The 20,421-nt window shown below is 44.2% G+C and overlaps 1 long non-coding RNA gene across 1 annotated transcript in view; it reads left to right on the forward strand.

The window, feature by feature from the left end:
* LOC135385653 (uncharacterized) overlaps positions 1 to 16,899 on the forward strand; it is a 43,109-nt gene extending 26,210 nt beyond the window's left edge. Inside the window, exons 2-4 of the long non-coding RNA XR_010420462.1 lie at positions 16,608 to 16,681; positions 16,739 to 16,805; positions 16,871 to 16,899. This is a non-coding gene — a long non-coding RNA (uncharacterized LOC135385653). The remainder of the gene's footprint in view (positions 1 to 16,607; positions 16,682 to 16,738; positions 16,806 to 16,870) is intronic.
* The last annotated feature ends 3,522 nt before the right edge of the window (positions 16,900 to 20,421 follow it).

Below are 20,421 nucleotides of genomic sequence, written 5' to 3' on the forward strand. Positions count from 1 at the left end.
AAACGAAACCGTGTGAATTATTTTTCATTGTCGTGTATCATTATTTCAAACTCTCGCTATTTCCTCAACGACACGTCTAGCTGTTAAAAAGTGGAAGATCGAGCGATCCAGTAAAGCTAGATTAAAGGGTCTATGAAATTTCCCGAACCCCCATACTTTTTTTCGCTGGAAACTGTTCTTCCCGCCGAGAAACTGATATGCCACAAATTTTTCCGGACGAAATCGCTCCACTGTGCGAGGAGCGCGCACTCGAAATGTCTCTTCCGCGTTCCTCCTCTCCCGCGCACATTCTCCCGTCGATGGTGTAACTGTACGGACCGCACTTCTGTGCCCCGTTACGTCACCGGTGTTGCGCAATGGCAAGTAATGCTGCGAGCTGTCGAGTGTCGCCGTCCAGTCGCACATAGAAGGTCACATGGTCTCTGGGCGCGTCTGAGGGTTGAAGTTGAAGCATTATGTTTTCTTGGTTGGAGGCGTTCGGATAACGCGCTATAATGAACAGCTTTTTGCGTGTGAATCGTTTGCTACAGTTGAGCTGGCAAGTATGACATGTGAGCTGTACTTTTTCATCGAATGTATTCGTCCTCTGCTCTGCGACCGTTCACAACAAGGAACTCAAGTACCTCCGTGGCTTTGAGAGTTTTGCTGACGAGTTACGTGGACCTAATGCAACGTGTATTAGTTGTATCGCATCACCAATCAAAAGTGTCTGGTGGTTGCTTGGCATTGCAATTATATTTACGTCAGTTGCAGTTATGTTTACGTGTTGGCAATCTGACAACAAAGGAAGTGCGTTGTGAAGTGCGACTGTGATATTTGGAAGATGCCCCCTTTGTTGCTCGATTTGTTTGCACGAATTATCGTAAAAGACTGGGTGGTCTAATGTTTTGTTTTACTTTGTTTCAACTCGTGTTCTTCGTCATCATTACTGTTATTATTCAAAGCAGCTTCGTGCCCTCAGGCGATTTTGATTTACTCTGCATTTATTATTCTACAGATGGCTGTATTTCCTACCGTCGAAGGACTTTGTTTGCCTAAGATTATGTTTCATGCAAGAATTTATGTATGAGCACGTCACGTACTCTGTATTTAATGTTGAGCACGTCGTAAATCTGAACATTTAGCATTGCCAACCATCATGCCTACAAAGACTCAGCTGTAGCGTATTGTGTAAGAGTATTCTGCACATCGTATTTATTTCTGATAAGTGTTTGTCGTTTAACAAATTTATTGTTCAACCAGGTTTCCAATACTGTGTAATACATCCATAACCCTAAGACTGGGGGACACAATCTCACGACACCAGTTCGCCTGCTTCATTGCCTTCTTATGTTATTGTGTTACGTAAGCCTGAAGTCACCAGTTGAGGTAACTGGAAAGAAGCGAAAACCCCAGTACTGACGTAGCATGCCCAATATTTTGCAATTAGAAAAACTACAAGTAATTGGTACTATTTCAAGTAAACTGCTTGTTGGTCTTCTGGCGGAAATCTGCTTTCTTTGTGAAAGAACTGTTCCATTTGTCACCGGGATAGAGTCCTTGCTATGCAGGCTCCTCCGAAGGTGTGGGCACACTTGTATGTGTGTCAAGGGCGAGGGCATCAGGCTTAAACAGCTGAAATGTCGACACTTAGCTAAAATAGTACAATAACTAAGACCTAACATCTGCATATACACATTATATTCTATACATGCATAATTTTTATTTTTAATAGAACACAGGATATGTTCTATTTTACGCTGTCACACAGCTCATCTAAAACTGTATTGGCATCAGTGTTACCAGCAAATAAGGGCTGAAGTAGCTGCACGGCCTTGCAGGATGCCGGGTCCATATTCTACATGAACTGACTCGCTCTCCAACGGGTGAAATTTAAGAGGTCCGGGATTTGCCAGTCCAACGGGTGAAATATGTAAAAGTCTCTCCTGACCTAACCTTGGTCAATCTCAACGGGTCCATATTCTACATGAGGTGACTCGCTCTCCAACGTGTGAAATATGTAAAAGTCTCTCCTAACCTAACCTTGGTCAATCTCGACGGGTCCATATTCTACATCAACTGGCTCGCTCTCCAACTTTTGAAATATGTAAACGTCTCTCCTGACCCAACCTTGGTCAATCCCAACGGGTCCCTATTCTACATGAACTGACTCGCTCTCGAACGTGTGAAATATGTAAAAGTCTCTCCTGACCTAACCTTGATCAGACTCGACGGATCCATATTCTACATGAACTGACTCGCTCTCCAACGTGTTAAATATGTAAAAGTCTCTCCTGACCTAACCTTGGTCAATCTCAACGGGTCCATATTCTACATGAACTGACTCGCTCTCCAACGGGTGAAATTTAAGAGGTCCGGGATTTGCCAGTCCAACGGGTGAAATATGTAAAAGTCTCTCCTGACCTAACCTTGGTCAATCTCAACGGGTCCATATTCTACATGAGGTGACTCGCTCTCCAACGTGTGAAATATGTAAAAGTCTCTCCTAACCTAACCTTGGTCAATCTCGACGGGTCCATATTCTACATAAACTGACTCGCTTTCCAACTCTTGAAATATGTAAACGCCTCTCCTGACCCAACCTTGGTCAATCTCAACGGGTCCATATTCTACATGAGCTGACTCGCTCTCCAACGTGTGAAATATGTAAAAGTCTCTCCTGACCTAACCTTGATCAGACTCGACGGATCCATATTCTACATGAACTGACTCGCTCTCCAACGTGTTAAATCTGTAAAAGTCTCTCCTGACCTAACCTTGGTCAATCTCGACGTGTCTATATTCTACATGAACTGACTAGCTCTCCAACGTGTGAAATATGTAAAAGTCTCTCCTGACCTAACCTTGCCCAATCTCGACGGGTCCATATTCTGTGTGAACTGACTCGCTCTCCAACGTGTGAAATATGTAAAAGTCTCTCCTGACCTAACCTTGCTCAATCTCGACGGGTCCTTTTTCTACATGAGCTGACTCGCTCTCCAACGTGTTAAATCTGTAAAAGTCTCTCCTGACCTAACCTTGGTCAATCTCGACGGGTTCATATTCTACATGAATGACTAGCTCTCCAACGTGTGAAATATGGAAAAGTCTCTCCTGCCTAACCTTTGTCAATCTCAACGGGTCCATATTCTACATGAACTGACTCGCTCTCCAACGTGTGAAATATGTAAAAGTCTCTCCTGACCTAACCTTTGTCAATCTCAACGGGTCCATATTCTACATGAACTGACTCGCTCTCCAACGTGTGAAATATGTAAAAGTCTCTCCTGACCTAACCATGGTCAATTTCGATGGGTCCATATTCTGCATGAACTGACTCGCTCTCCAACGTGTTAAATCTGTAAAAGTCTCTCCTGACCTAACCTTGCTCAATCTCGACGGGTCCATATTCTGCATAAATTGACTCGCTCTCCAACGTGTCAAATATGTAAAAGTCTCTCGTGACCTAACCTTGCTCAATCTCGACGGGTCAATATTCTACATGAGCTGACTCGCTCTCCAACGTGTTAAATCTGTAAAAGTCTCTCCTGACCTAACCTTGGTCAATCTCGACGGGTTCATATTCCACATGAACTGACTAGCTCCCAACGTGTGAAATATGGAAAAGTCTCTCCTGCCTAACCTTTGTCAATCTCAACGGGTCCATATTCTACATGAACTGACTCGCTCTCCAACGTGTGAAATATGTAAAAGTCTCTCCTGACCTAACCTTGATCAGACTCGACGGATCCATATTCTACATGAACTGACTCGCTCTCCAACGTGTTAAATCTGTAAAAGTCTCTCCTGACCTAACCTTGGTCAATCTCGACGGGTCCATATTCTACATGAATGACTCGCTCTCCAACGTGTGAAATATGTAAACGTCTCTCCTGACCCAACCTTGGTCAATCCCAACGGGTCCATATTCTACATGAACTGACTCGCTCTCCAACGTGTTAAATCTGTAAAAGTCTCTCCTGACCTAACCTTGCTCAATCTCGACGGGTCCATATTCTGCATGAACTGACTCGCTCTCCAACGTGTGAAATATGGAAAAGTCTCTCCTGACCTAACCTTGGTCAATCTCAACGGGTCCATATTCTACATGAGGTGACTCGCTCTCCAACGTGTGAAATATGTAAAAGTCTCTCCTAACCTAACCTTGGTCAATCTCGACGGGTCCATATTCTACATCAACTGGCTCGCTCTCCAACTTTTGAAATATGTAAACGTCTCTCCTGACCCAACCTTGGTCAATCCCAACGGGTCCCTATTCTACATGAACTGACTCGCTCTCGAACGTGTGAAATATGTAAAAGTCTCTCCTGACCTAACCTTGATCAGACTCGACGGATCCATATTCTACATGAACTGACTCGCTCTCCAACGTGTTAAATATGTAAAAGTCTCTCCTGACCTAACCTTGGTCAATCTCAACGGGTCCATATTCTACATGAACTGACTCGCTCTCCAACGGGTGAAATTTAAGAGGTCCGGGATTTGCCAGTCCAACGGGTGAAATATGTAAAAGTCTCTCCTGACCTAACCTTGGTCAATCTCAACGGGTCCATATTCTACATGAGGTGACTCGCTCTCCAACGTGTGAAATATGTAAAAGTCTCTCCTAACCTAACCTTGGTCAATCTCGACGGGTCCATATTCTACATAAACTGACTCGCTTTCCAACTCTTGAAATATGTAAACGCCTCTCCTGACCCAACCTTGGTCAATCTCAACGGGTCCATATTCTACATGAGCTGACTCGCTCTCCAACGTGTGAAATATGTAAAAGTCTCTCCTGACCTAACCTTGATCAGACTCGACGGATCCATATTCTACATGAACTGACTCGCTCTCCAACGTGTTAAATCTGTAAAAGTCTCTCCTGACCTAACCTTGGTCAATCTCGACGTGTCTATATTCTACATGAACTGACTAGCTCTCCAACGTGTGAAATATGTAAAAGTCTCTCCTGACCTAACCTTGCCCAATCTCGACGGGTCCATATTCTGTGTGAACTGACTCGCTCTCCAACGTGTGAAATATGTAAAAGTCTCTCCTGACCTAACCTTGCTCAATCTCGACGGGTCCTTTTTCTACATGAGCTGACTCGCTCTCCAACGTGTTAAATCTGTAAAAGTCTCTCCTGACCTAACCTTGGTCAATCTCGACGGGTTCATATTCTACATGAATGACTAGCTCTCCAACGTGTGAAATATGGAAAAGTCTCTCCTGCCTAACCTTTGTCAATCTCAACGGGTCCATATTCTACATGAACTGACTCGCTCTCCAACGTGTGAAATATGTAAAAGTCTCTCCTGACCTAACCTTTGTCAATCTCAACGGGTCCATATTCTACATGAACTGACTCGCTCTCCAACGTGTGAAATATGTAAAAGTCTCTCCTGACCTAACCATGGTCAATTTCGATGGGTCCATATTCTGCATGAACTGACTCGCTCTCCAACGTGTTAAATCTGTAAAAGTCTCTCCTGACCTAACCTTGCTCAATCTCGACGGGTCCATATTCTGCATAAATTGACTCGCTCTCCAACGTGTCAAATATGTAAAAGTCTCTCGTGACCTAACCTTGCTCAATCTCGACGGGTCAATATTCTACATGAGCTGACTCGCTCTCCAACGTGTTAAATCTGTAAAAGTCTCTCCTGACCTAACCTTGGTCAATCTCGACGGGTTCATATTCCACATGAACTGACTAGCTCCCAACGTGTGAAATATGGAAAAGTCTCTCCTGCCTAACCTTTGTCAATCTCAACGGGTCCATATTCTACATGAACTGACTCGCTCTCCAACGTGTGAAATATGTAAAAGTCTCTCCTGACCTAACCTTGATCAGACTCGACGGATCCATATTCTACATGAACTGACTCGCTCTCCAACGTGTTAAATCTGTAAAAGTCTCTCCTGACCTAACCTTGGTCAATCTCGACGGGTCCATATTCTACATGAACTGACTCGCTCTCCAACGTGTGAAATATGTAAAAGTCTCTCCTAACCTAACCTTGGTCAATCTCGACGGGTCCATATTCTACATCAACTGACTCGCTCTCCAACTTTTGAAATATGTAAACGTCTCTTCTGACCCAACCTTGGTCAATCTCAACGGGTCCATATTCTACATGAGCTGACTCGCTCTCCAACGTGTGAAATATGTAAAAGTCTCTCCTGACCTAACCTTGATCAGACTCGACGGATCCATATTCTACATGAACTGACTCGCTCTCCAACGTGTTAAATCTGTAAAAGTCTCTCCTGACCTAACCTTGGTCAATCTCGACGGGTCTATATTATACATGAACTGACTAGCTCTCCAACGTGTGAAATATGTAAAAGTCTCTCCTGACCTAACCTTTGTCAATCTCGACGGGTCCATATTCTGCGTGAACTGACTCGCTCTCCAACGTGTGAAATATGTAAAAGTCTCTCCTGACCTAACCTTGGTCAATCTCGACGGGTTCATATTCTACATGAATGACTCGCTCTCCAACTTTTGAAATATGTAAACGTCTCTCCTGACCCAACCTTGGTCAATCCCAACGGGTCCATATTCTACATGAACTGACTCGCTCTCCAACGTGTTAAATCTGTAAAAGTCTCTCCTGACCTAACCTTGCTCAATCTCGACGGGTCCATATTCTGCATGAACTGACTCGCTCTCCAACGTGTTAAATCTGTAAAAGTCTCTCCTGACCTAACCTTGGTCAATCTCGACGGGTCTATATTCTACATGAACTGACTAGCTCTCCAACGTGTGAAATATGTAAAAGTCTCTCCTGACCTAACCTTTGTCAATCTCGACGGGTCCATATTCTGCGTGAACTGACTCGCTCTGCAACGTGTGAAATATGTAAAAGTCTCTCCTGACCTAACCTTGCTCAATCTCGACGGGTCCATATTCTACATGAGCTGACTCGCTCCCCAACGTGTTAAATCTGTAAAAGTCTCTCCTGACCTAACCTTGCTCAATCTCGACGGGTCCATATTCTGCATGAACTGACTCGCTCTCCAACGTGTTAAATCTGTAAAAGTCTCTCCTGACCTAACCTTGCTCAATCTCGACGGGTCCATATTCTGCATGAACTGACTCGCTCTCCAACGTGGGAAATATGTAAAAGTCTCTCCTGACCTAACCTTGCTCAATCTCGACGGGTCCATATTCTGCATGAACTGACTCGCTCTCCAACGTGTGAAATATGTAAAAGTCTCTCCTGACCTAACCTTGCTCAATCTCGACGGGTCAATATTCTACATGAGCTGACTCGCTCTCAAACGTGTTAAATCTGTAAAAGTCTCTCCTGACCTAACCTTGGTCAATCTCGACGGGAGCATATTCCACATGAACTGACTAGCTCTCCAACGTGTGAAATATGGAAAAGTCTATCCTGCCTAACCTTTGTCAATCTCAATGGGTCCATATTCTACATGAACTGACTCGCTCTCCAACGTGTGAAATATGTAAAAGTCTCTCCTGACCTAACCTTGCTCAATCTCGACGGGTCCACATTCTACATGAGCTGACTCGCTCTCCAACGTGTTAAATCTGTAAAAGTCGCTCCTGACCTAACCTTGGTCAATCTCAACGGGTCCATATTCTGCATGAACTGACTCGCACTCCAACGTGTGAAATATGTAAAAGTCTCTCCTGACCTAACCTTGCTCAATCTCGACGGGTCCATATTCTGCATGAACTGACTCGCTCTCCAACGTGTGAAATATGTAAAAGTCTCTCCTGACCTAACCTTGCTCAATCTCGACGGGTCCATATTCTACATGAGCTGACTCGCTCTCCAACGTGTTAAATCTGTAAAAGTCTCTCCTGACCTAACCTTGCTCAATCTCGACGGGTCCATATTCTGCATGAACTGACTCGCTCTCCAACGTGTTAAATCTGTAAAAGTCTCTCCTGACCTAACCTTGCTCAATCTCGACGGGTCCATATTCTACATGAGCTGACTCGCTCTCCAGCGTGTGAAATATGTAAAAGTCTCTCCTGACCTAACCTTGGTCAATCTCAACGGGTCCATATTCTACATGAGCTGACTCGCTCTCCAGCGTGTGAAATATGTAAAAGTCTCTCCTAACCTAACCTTGGTCAATCTCGACGGGTCCATATTCTACATCAACTGACTCGCTCTCCAACGTTTGAAATATGTAAACGTCTCTCCTGACCCAACCTTGGTCAATCCCAACGGGTCCATATTCTACATGAACTGACTCGCTCTCCAACGTGTGAAATATGTAAAAGTCTCTCCTGACCTAACCTGGTCAATCTCAACGGGTCCATATTCTACATGAGCTGACTCGCTCTCCAACGTGTGAAATATGTAAAAGTCTCTCCTGACCCAACCTTTGTCAATCTCGACGGGTCTATATTCTACATGAACTGACTAGCTCTCCAACGTGTGAAATATGTAAAAGTCTCTCCTGACCCAACCTTTGTCAATCTCGACGGGTCCATATTCTGCATGAACTGACTCGCTCTCCAACATGTGAAATATGTAAAAGTCTCTCCTGACCTAACCTTGCTCAATCTTGACGGGTCCATATTCTACATGAGCTGACTCGCTCTCCAACGTGTTAAATCTGTAAAAGTCTCCCCTGACCTAACCTTGGTCAATCTCGCCGGGTTCATATTCTACATGAATGACTAGCTCTCCAACGTGTGAAATATGTAAAAGTCTCTCCTGCCTAACCTTTGTCAATCTCAACGGGTCCATATTCTACATGAACTGACTCGCTCTCCAACGTGTTAAATCTGTAAAAGTCTCTCCTGACCTAACCTTGCTCAATCTCGACGGGTCTATATTCTGCATGAACTGACTCGCTCTCCAACGTGTTAAATCTGTAAAGTCTCTCCTGACCTAACCTTGCTCAATCTCGACGGGTCCATATTCTACATGAACTGACTCGCTCTCCAACGGGTGAAATTTAAGAGGTCCGGGATTTGCCAGTCCAACGGGTGAAATATGTAAAAGTCTCTCCTGACCTAACCTTGGTCAATCTCAACGGGTCCATATTCTACATGAGCTGACTCGCTCTCCAGCGTGTGAAATATGTAAAAGTCTCTCCTAACCTAACCTTGGTCAATCTCGACGGGGCCATATTCTACATAAACTGACTCGCTCTCCAACGTTTGAAATATGTAAACGTCTCTCCTGACCCAACCTTGGTCAATCCCAACGGGTCCATATTCTACATGAACTGACTCGCTCTCCAACGTGTGAAATATGAAAAAGTCTCTCCTGACCTAACCTGGTCAATCTCAACGGGTCCATATTCTACATGAGCTGACTCGCTCTCCAACGTGTGAAATATGTAAAAGTCTCTCCTGACCCAACCTTTGTCAATCTCGACGGGTCTATATTCTACATGAACTGACTAGCTCTCCAACGTGTGAAATATGTAAAAGTCTCTCCTGACCTAACCTTTGTCAATCTCGACGGGTCCATATTCTGCATGAACTGACTCGCTCTCCAACATGTGAAATATGTAAAAGTCTCTCCTGACCTAACCTTGCTCAATCTTGACGGGTCCATATTCTACATGAGCTGACTCGCTCTCCAACGTGTTAAATCTGTAAAAGTCTCCCCTGACCTAACCTTGGTCAATCTCGCCGGGTTCATATTCTACATGAATGACTAGCTCTCCAACGTGTGAAATATGTAAAAGTCTCTCTTGCCTAACCTTTGTCAATCTCAACGGGTTCATATTCTACATGAACTGACTCGCTCTCCAACGTGTGAAATATGTAAAAGTCTCTCCTGACCTAACCTTGGTCAATCTCGACGGGTTCATATTCTACATGAATGACTCGCTCTCCAACTTTTGAAATATGTAAACGTCTCTCCTGACCCGACCTTGGTCAATCCCAACGGGTCCATATTCTACATGAACTGACTCGCTCTCCAACGTGTTAAATCTGTAAAAGTCTCCCTGACCTAACCTTGCTCAATCTCGACGGGTCCATATTCTGCATGAACTGACTCGCTCTCCAACGTGTGAAATATGTAAACGTCTCTCCTGACCTAACCTTGCTCAATCTCGACGGGTCCATATTCTACATGAGCTGACTCGCTCTCCAACGTGTTAAATCTGTAAAAGTCGCTCCTGACCTAACCTTGGTCAATCTCAACGGGTCCATATTCTGCATGAACTGACTCGCTCTCCAACGTGTGAAATATGTAAAAGTCTCTCCTGACCTAACCTTGCTCAATCTCGACGGGTCCATATTCTGCATGAACTGACTCGCTCTCCAACGTGTGAAATATGTAAAAGTCTCTCCTGACCTAACCTTGCTCAATCTCGACGGGTCCATATTCTACATGAGCTGACTCGCTCTCCAACGTGTTAAATCTGTAAAAGTCTCTCCTGACCTAACCTTGCTCAATCTCGACGGGTCCATATTCTGCATGAACTGACTCGCTCTCCAACGTGTTAAATCTGTAAAAGTCTCTCCTGACCTAACCTTGCTCAATCTCGACGGGTCCATATTCTACATGAGCTGACTCGCTCTCCAGCGTGTGAAATATGTAAAAGTCTCTCCTGACCTAACCTTGGTCAATCTCAACGGGTCCATATTCTACATGAGCTGACTCGCTCTCCAGCGTGTGAAATATGTAAAAGTCTCTCCTAACCTAACCTTGGTCAATCTCGACGGGTCCATATTCTACATCAACTGACTCGCTCTCCAACGTTTGAAATATGTAAACGTCTCTCCTGACCCAACCTTGGTCAATCCCAACGGGTCCATATTCTACATGAACTGACTCGCTCTCCAACGTGTGAAATATGTAAAAGTCTCTCCTGACCTAACCTGGTCAATCTCAACGGGTCCATATTCTACATGAGCTGACTCGCTCTCCAACGTGTGAAATATGTAAAAGTCTCTCCTGACCCAACCTTTGTCAATCTCGACGGGTCTATATTCTACATGAACTGACTAGCTCTCCAACGTGTGAAATATGTAAAGGTCTCTCCTGACCTAACCTTTGTCAATCTCGACGGGTCCATATTCTGCATGAACTGACTCGCTCTCCAACATGTGAAATATGTAAAAGTCTCTCCTGACCTAACCTTGCTCAATCTTGACGGGTCCATATTCTACATGAGCTGACTCGCTCTCCAACGTGTTAAATCTGTAAAAGTCTACCCTGACCTAACCTTGGTCAATCTCGCCGGGTTCATATTCTACATGAATGACTAGCTCTCCAACGTGTGAAATATGTAAAAGTCTCTCCTGCCTAACCTTTGTCAATCTCAACGGGTCCATATTCTACATGAACTGACTCGCTCTCCAACGTGTGAAATATGTAAAAGTCTCTCCTGACTTAACCTTGCTCAATCTCGACGTGTCCATATTCTACATGAGCTGACTCGCTCTCCAACTGTTAAATCTGTAAAAGTCTCTCCTGACCTAACCTTGGTCAATATCGACGGGTTCATATTCTACATGAACTGACTCGCTCTCCAACGTGTGACATATATAAAAGGCTCTCCGACCAAACCTTAGTCAATCTCGAGGGATGCATATTCTACATGAACTGACTCGCTCTCCAACGTGTGAAATATGTAAAAGTCTCTCCTGACCTAACCTTGATCAGACTCGACGGATCCATATTCTACATGAACTGACTCGCTCTCCAACGTGTTAAATCTGTAAAAGTCTCTCCTGACCTAACCTTGGTCAATCTCGACGGGTCCATATTCTACATGAACTGACTCGCTTTCCAACGGGTGAAATTTAAGAGGTCCGGGATTTGCCAGTCCAACGGGTGAAATATGTAAAAGTAAACGGGGCCATATTCTACATGAGCTGACTCGCTCTCCAGCGTGTGAAATATGTAAAAGTCTCTCCTAACCTAACCTTGGTCAATCTCGAGGGGTCCATATTCTACATCAACTGACTCGCTCTCCAACGTGTGAAATATGTAAAAGTCTCTCCTGACCCAACCTTTGTCAATCTCGACGGGTCTATATTCTACATGAACTGACTAGCTCTCCAACGTGTGAAATATGTAAAAGTCTCTCCTGACCTAACCTTTGTCAATCTCAACGGGTCCACATGAACTGACTCGCTCTCCAACGTGTGAAATATGTAAAAGTCTCTCCTGACCTAACCATGGTCAATCTCGATGGGTCCATATTCTACATGAACTGATTCGCTCTCCCGAAATATGTAAGTCTCTCCTGACCTAACCTTGGCCAATCTCGACGGGTCCATATTCTACATGAACTGACTCGCTCTCCAACGTGTGACATATGCAAAAGGATCTCCTGACCTAACCTTGGTCAGTCTCGATGGGTCATATTTAGGGTTTCCGGTTTTCGGTAGTTATCGAAAAGCACCGATAAACGTACGCCGGTAAAATTTTCTCATGTTCGGTGGAAACGGATTTTGCACCGATAGCCATCGTAAATGACCTTCTCAGGCTGCTCGGGTTTGCACCAAAGAAGGGAATCACTCAAGCAACTGATGAACTCCACTTCCCTCAAAGGCATGAAATCGGAGAAAATTGCGGAACCTAATGTTGGGAGACTCTGCGGTATTGTATACTAAGTTGACCTTTCTGTCAGAAACCTCAAGCATTATTGTTGAAATCATGAAACTGATTGAGTCAGGGCGTACAATAGTAACTGATGTTTTATACGTGCTTGGACTGCGACTGGAAGCGAAACTGCAGACGTGGTGTGAAACAACACTGCGTTCGGATTTTGGAACAAGAACAACAATCCTTCTAGAGACGATGACGGAGTTACATCGGGGGCAGTGCGTGACAGCATCCAGTAGATTTTACGAGACTGTACCCACAAAGTGGATCTCTACAAGGGAAGGGAACCTGCCTCTCAGAATGGACATTTCAGATGAATCCTTCTAGTACAAAGTCCGGGTTATTGATCCCACCAACAAGTCCGAAGTAGGCGGTAGCGCTGAGCACATTCTTCACGCTTTTAAGTGTGTCGTGTCATCCTACCACAACCCCAGGACGAGCTGTCTGAATATCTTTTGGTGACTGTGACCCCAACAAGTGACTTTTCTATTGCCGGGTTCTGGGTGGCGCACAAGGAACAGTGGCCGGCGCTGTCGGCCACTGTCGGACTTGCATGCACTTCCGGTATCAAGTGCTAATGTAGAACGCGCGTTCACGCACTTAACATTTTTGAAGCGAAAAGAGCGGTCTGCGATGTCTGCCGAGTCTCTTAACATGCAACTGGCCATCTATTACAATAAATTCAGGTCATAGCCGTTATAACTCTTGTAGAATTTGAAAATAAAGTGCTTTGTTACTGTACGTATAGCTATAGCGCGACAGTGTCGTTTCAAGTCGATTTTCACCCAGTGTCATGATGTTTAAAATATTTCCATCGAAAGCCACCGCATTGTGGTGAGCGGAATAACCACCGTTTTTTTTTTTTTCACCGTTTCTCTAAAAAAAATAACCACCGAAAGCCGGAAACCCTAGCCATATTCTACAGCTTCTACAATTGATTGACCTGTCCTAATGATTTTTATTAGTGCCCGAGAATGTAAGAAATAAAGCAGTTGCAAAAGAAGAGGCATGTAAAGCGGCGATCTTTTGTCTGCGTCCCGGGCATTCCACGCCGGGACGGGGAGGTGACCGTCAGGGGTTCGAATTCAGGAGCCGGCGGTGCTGTCTGTGTGTTTTCCTCAATGTCGGCCCAGTTCCCTGTGAAGTCGACCCAGGACGCACGATCCCCCCACCCCACCCCCCGTAATAGTCGTGACGTTGCCCGCCTGAGCGTGGCCGACTACGGCAAGCAGTTCCATATTCCATCATCACAACCGGTCCCATTAGTGGCCAGACGCCCTTTTAACATACCCCGCTGGAATTATCCAACGAGCTTTCTACAGTTTCTGAACTGCTACCGCCATCTCTGAAAATGTGCTTCAACGACAGAAGGCGCGCTATTTGAGCGTCAAGGGCCATCAAGGCATGTTTTGCGTTGCATTTAACTTCTTCAGTTCTCTTAAGATTTGCTTGCGAATGTGTTACAAGTACGCTGGATGAAGACGGATATTAATAAGAGACGAACGGGCCGGGTGGTACATGACAGCAACAAAAACGACTAAGGTAACACGGAGAGACAACGTATGATGACTATGGCGGGCTACGACGACGTTCCCTGTCTGTCGACGTTTCGTGTTACCTTCGTCGTCTTTGTTGTTGTCATGGCATTTTTCGTGTTTTGGCATTGTTTTAAATGGTGAACTGCACATCAGTTATGCAGGTTATTCCACCTGTGTGGCACACTACACATTATCAGCTCATTTTCATGGAAGTGTCAATCCTGGACCTCGCCCAATTAATCTAAGTCCGACCTGAACTAATCTAAAGTGATCTAAAGCTCATTTTAAATTATCAGTCAGTTTTCTGAGGAAATTTATTCGACGTCTGTCAACGATGAGTGAATGAATCAGTTCATGACTGAATGATTAAATAATACGTCGCTGTACATGTAACAGTTGAACGCGTCGACGGTTATTGGAGATGGGCAATAACCGAATGCATTGAACTTAGTATAACATTCATTTTCATTTTCAGTCATTTTCACGTAGTTTCTTGGCATTACACTGTGAATAGTTTGGAATTATTTATTTGGTTCCTGTTGAATTCGTTTGGGTTTCCCTGGTTTCTTTGGTTATATTTGCATATTAATTTGAGTTTCTCGGCCTCCAGTAGTTTCAGTGAAATCTTATTGGGCCTGGAATGGATTCGTATGGGTTCTCTCAGGTGTTACATTCGTTTATGTGTTGTTTAGAGTTTAATTTTTTTACTTTGCTCTCGATTTTGCCCGATTTAAGTTGTCATTTTGCTTGTTCTTGGCTATTTACTAGTATTTCATGGATTGCTCTCGATTTTTTATTCTGATTGGCCTTTAATGACTTCCTTCAGAGCTTGTTGGTTTTCAGTAGTCCGTCTTCGTTGTGGCATATCCGTAAACTTTGGGATGTCAGGAACATGTGTTCGAAATATCTCGTTCCAAAACTGCGCAGATTTTATTCAAACGAGCGCTTCGCCTCTGCGAATCGAGGGGACACTGAAAGCAGCGCACTGCTGATAACATCCGGCACCAGGCAGGGGGGTCGGACTCGCTCAAAAAAGCGTGACTACACGGGAGCTGCCCTCAGTTGGTCATGGAAGGCGTTGCCTTCCGTTGGCTGCTTCATTCCGCTAAACTTGACGTCCCCGACAACACACTGTCATCCCAGGGATATCCTAAGAGCATCATGCATGGACAGGGGTGACATCCCCGGGAAGGTGAATCTGATCCTCAAATCACCCTCAACATGTCATTTTGGCACTAATATAGCGTCCCCACGGTATCCTCAAAACATCCACAGACGCTATACTTGAGGACAACTTTAGAACAGCGCCAGAGCGCTTCTAGGGTGGACCATTCTTTGTATTTTTCTTTTATTTTTTATGTGCTGACACATTCAACCGATATCAACGTTGTTTTTATTGCAGATGCACAGAAAACAGTTGCATACCGATTCCATTCATATTGGTTAACTGCCGCAATAAAGTCTGGCTGTTCGTTCCTAGCGCATTCCATAGCGGACAGTAAGCGCTGCGGTTTAAAAAGGAAGCAGACAGAAATATAAAAGACATAGAAAAACCCACTCCGAAAGGTACTAGAATTCTCTTCCGAAGCGAAAACATATACTATTTCTTACTTATTACGCGACCCTCCGTGTCAGGGTCGCCTGCAACACAAAATGAAGGGTGAGCTGTCCACGTTTCTTTCGATTACGCAAAGAAAAAATACGCCAAGCGAGGAATTGATTGAAGTATGAGCTCTGGATCACTGCAAAGTCTATGTTTCTTACTCCTTTTGTTTTGAGACATTCAGGTAGGACTTTTGAAAGTCAAAAGCAGTGCAACAGAATCGCGCATTTCTGTCCTTTCCACGAGAAATGATCCATGTATCGTAGACAGTCATCCTTTTCGGAGACAAAAAATTTTACGCTGGGCCACCCCTTGTTTCAGAAAAATGTCAATCCGGTCCAAGGATCGGTCTAAAAACAAAACGAATGTGTTCAGGGAGTCTGCGCAGGTAAACTAAACAAAGTAATATTTCTCGTCCCGGTAGCTACCCACAGGGACGGGCACAGGACGTACCTGAATGACTCTTCACAGACAGTCCCTGAGTGTCATCCTCAGGACGTTCTAGGGATACGCCTCGAAGGACGAGGACACGATGACACTGTGGGGACATCCTGAGGACCGTGTGTGTTCTTGGGGGTGCTCGTTTTCCTAAATTCATCACTTATCTAAATTCGGCGTACTATGTGCGTATCTGATATGTATTCATTAAACAAATAAGCAATGAATATTTTCCCACTACATCACTTGCTCGTGTGCTGTCGTTCGTTCGTCACTTTATTATCACGAAACCTGACCGACCAGAGCATGGAATGGCGGGTGGTTTCGTTTTTGCCATTTCCGGTTCCCGTTGGTTCGCAGAGCAGCATGAAAATGGCAGTTTACTGTGTGTATTCACCTTTGGAATACTGTTGCCTTCGGAAATACATGCCTACATTCGTTAAGATGGGTAACGATTTATTGATTTCGCTCGCAAAGCCTACAAACGCCACTTCAAGACGTCATAGGCGGTAGACAGCTTCATCTGATGAAAGATGGAAGTCACTGAAAAGGTTAGCCAGCTGTAGGACTCGAAGCTGTATGTGTTTGACCTTTCTATGTTGTTCCAGCCTCAGAACATCAGTTCTCTCAGCTTCATCTGCTTCGGTGGAAAGCAAAGGACTGGCCGTGTCGCAGGTAATCTCATAGATAAGATATGATTCACGTTCGATATAACAACGTTTACCTTGTAATTCCTATAGCACTACTCAATTCTGCACGTATCCCGAAGATTCGTACGTACTCAACGCAATTACACCGCTTGCCTCGCTTCCTACGGTGGACGTCGTTCCCTCCATCGGCTCGTTCCCCCGTTTGACGTCCCAACGTGACTGCACATGGTTAGCAACCAACGGAGCAGCTCCGCTGTAGTTAGGGGGCTGAAATTCGTCCACTAACCCTGTCCATGACCAACGGATGGCTGCGCCCGGGCTGTCACGCTCGGGATAGGAGAATCCCATTGACGGCGCGCCAAGTACGTACGTTCTATAGAGTCTTCCTATATTAACTCTATGACACCAGGCAAGGCAGAATGCAGGATTCGTAGCTAAAGCCCCTATACCTCGTAAAAGTAGCGCGAACCTTTGAGGATCGCCGATTTCCTCCTCTCTCACGCGGACGGCGTCTTGCCTTTTTCATTGGGCTTTCGCTATCACGTGGTGCGGAGCCTCTTTCGTAGCCGCCATTCCCGCTGCAGAAAGCAGGAAGACGTAGGGAGTTACAATGGCAAACTATACGACTGCGCTTGTTTCCGAGTCTCCCTGTCAATGTTTTATGCAAAAATTAGTTGCTGTGCGTTCGGGTGCCATACCCGATATGGCGAAGGCAAGAACTTTTGGCGTTGCCTTTCATTGTGAGGGTATTTATAAGGGAACGCCACCATCTAAGCTTTGCGAAGGAGAGGCGTTGCAGGCCTTTCAGTTTTGTCAAGCACACACCTTCATTGCTTTTATCTTAGCTTACCCATGCTGTCGCCAAGCAAAGCTTTCATCGTCATCGCGTAGCCACATTTTGCGTGCGGTTGCGCCGCGTTAGTGAAGTTTTGTTTGTGTTCAGGACTATTTATCACTGATTTATCACGCTTATGCGGTCAGTGCATGATATGACATTGCATGCATTTTTGAGAACGTAAAACAGTACGGAGTTGTTTTTTTGTTTGTTTGTAACGAAAAAAAAGAGGAGAAATTGAACTCGTCTCCCGACGGAGACGGAGACGTTAGTACGGAGTATTTGACCGTACAGTATACCGTTCTCCTCTTCTAAATCAACGTACCTCAGAGAACAGTGTCGTTTGTTGAAGTTCCTGTTCACGTGTGATGCCTTATGAAAGTTACTTTTTCTGTCCCCAACCACTTCACTTTATTGAACAAAGTTGAATCAACTCGTTTGAAACAAGCAAGGGTGCTGTTTGAATCGAGCGGCTTTTCAATACGTTCAAAACATGGCAGGCCGTACAAAATTTCAAGATTCTACGAAAGTAACCCAAAGTATGGCTTATCGGAGCTTTAATAAAGGACAGCCTAATTACTTACGCAATGCCCTACGACAGATAGTCCTACACTCTTAAAAATGAACTTCATCTCATAGCACGCTCCTAGCCAACCATTATCTCGAATGATATCGTTATCTGCCCTGATTTGTTGAAAACAGGAGCCGTACGCCATTTCTGTGACACTTATGCTGTTCATAATTGTCACAGAAAAGGCGTACGCCCCGTGTTTTCAACAAGTCAGGGCAGATAACGATATCATTCGAGATAATGGTTGGCTAGGAGCGTGCTATGCGGTGAAGTTCATTTTTAAGAGTGTACCTCTATTCTTATGCCATCGATATGTCTCTACTATGAGAAACAGACGTTTATGTCCTTTTTTTCTTTTCTCTGATATTTTTCTTTTTTCTTCTTTTTTCATTTTGCCAGAGTATATGCTTTCTGAAACGACAAACAACTGAGAAGCAAAATAGAAGACGCAAACGAGCATAAGGGCGTCCTTCCAACTAGATTCTTCAATGACGAGTTTGTAAAAATTTATAAATAATAATCCGTCCAGCAGTCATCATCTACAACGCGTGTGACGCCTCACTCCAATGTATCTGCTCATTGCCACAAACACGTGGGCGCTTTATTACATGCGTTGTTTTAATTACTTTTCCCGCGTTGTTTCGGTTTCGGTTTAGTATCGTCATAATTTACGAATTAATTACTCGCGCAAAACGAATGCGAATGGTGTATTAAGTATCGAGGGCGTAGATCGTGTTCGGTATGATGTTCACCTAATCTTTTTCGAATCCTTGCGAAGTCTCCCTTTAAAGCCCCAGGTCAGATTTTGTGTTCCGGAGGAACGAGAAATTTGATTGGCTGAAGTGTGGGAAAGGAAAATCAGTGACGAAACCAAAATAACAAGGAAATTGACTTCTTGGGCGGGCCCATTTGGAAATGCTTTCGCCGTGTGTTATCGCCAGACCTGTAAAGTAATTAATTACAAGTAATTAAATTACTGTAATTAATTACTTTCTTAGTACTTAATTACTACCAGAATTACATTATGCTTTATGTAATTGTAACTGTAATTGAATTACTTTTACAAGTAACGCGTAACGCCTTTTGAATTACTTTCGGAATTACTTTGAACGCTATCTGGGAAGGCCCAATGTTTAAAGTGTGGGTCAGTTCCACACCGTTTTTTTCTTTTTTCTTTTCACAGTGATTACCCAAAGACTCGATTCAGCTGGGTACATTTTTCGGTACAGATTTTTTACATTTGAATGTGGAAGGAGAAAAACTCTTGCGCCATGGGAAAAGGAGTACGAATTGTGGGTATCGACCCGCACTTCAGAGTCGTTAGAATGCTTGAAAGATCTTCCTTGTGTGCTCGAGGTGTTTGTGAAGTACAATGTGGGGCTGCTCAGCAGTGCACCAGTGGAGCTGCTGTTTTCGGTTGGTGGTCTTGTTATGACAAGGAGACGTGGCAGCCTTACAGACAAGAACTTTGAGAACACCTTACCCTTGAAAGCCAATGGACGTTACAAGCTGCACTCATGATCTGCACTTTGTTCACATACCTGAAGAAAGAAAGCCTTTTGACTGTAATGTTGGGTGTTTCTTTAACATGGCAAGAGACTTGTCCTTGTGTAAGACTTCTCTAACTTGTTTTTCTACCACAAGCACAACTACCACCATCTTTCAGAACATGTGCAATAAATTTGTACATCAAATCTTGCAGTTTGCACGTCGTTTGCCCATTGCAGTCAACTTTGTGAATGTAATTCAGTGTAATGCAGTTACTTTTTCAGTAATTGTAATCGTAATTGAATTACAATAGATGATGATTCGGGATTTCATGGCGCATAAGCAACGAAGGCCATAATGCGCTAAGACAATGGTAAGAAAAGTACAAGCTAAAAGTATAGTGATTTAGTAAAACAAAACTTTACAGTTAGAGTATCAAAGGACATAAAATCAAATAACTAAAATTAATATTAACTATTAAAATTAACTAAAATAAGTAATTGTAACTGTAATGTAATTACTTTTGTGAACATGTAGTTGTAATCGTAATTCAATTACTTCAGAAAAGTAATTTTTACAGGCCTGGTTATCGCTATCGTTGAATGACACCGCATATATGCCGTCCGCCGCCCGGAAAGGAAACATTCCCGTGACGTGATCCAGCAGCTGAAAGTATTTCTACCCAGGTGACATTCGTCCCTTACAATTACGATTGTAGTGCGCATCGGAAGCATCGTGTGGGACTTG

Source organism: Ornithodoros turicata, chromosome 2 (genome assembly GCF_037126465.1).
Source record: "Ornithodoros turicata isolate Travis chromosome 2, ASM3712646v1, whole genome shotgun sequence".
NCBI classification, from domain to species: Eukaryota; Metazoa; Arthropoda; class Arachnida; order Ixodida; family Argasidae; genus Ornithodoros; species Ornithodoros turicata.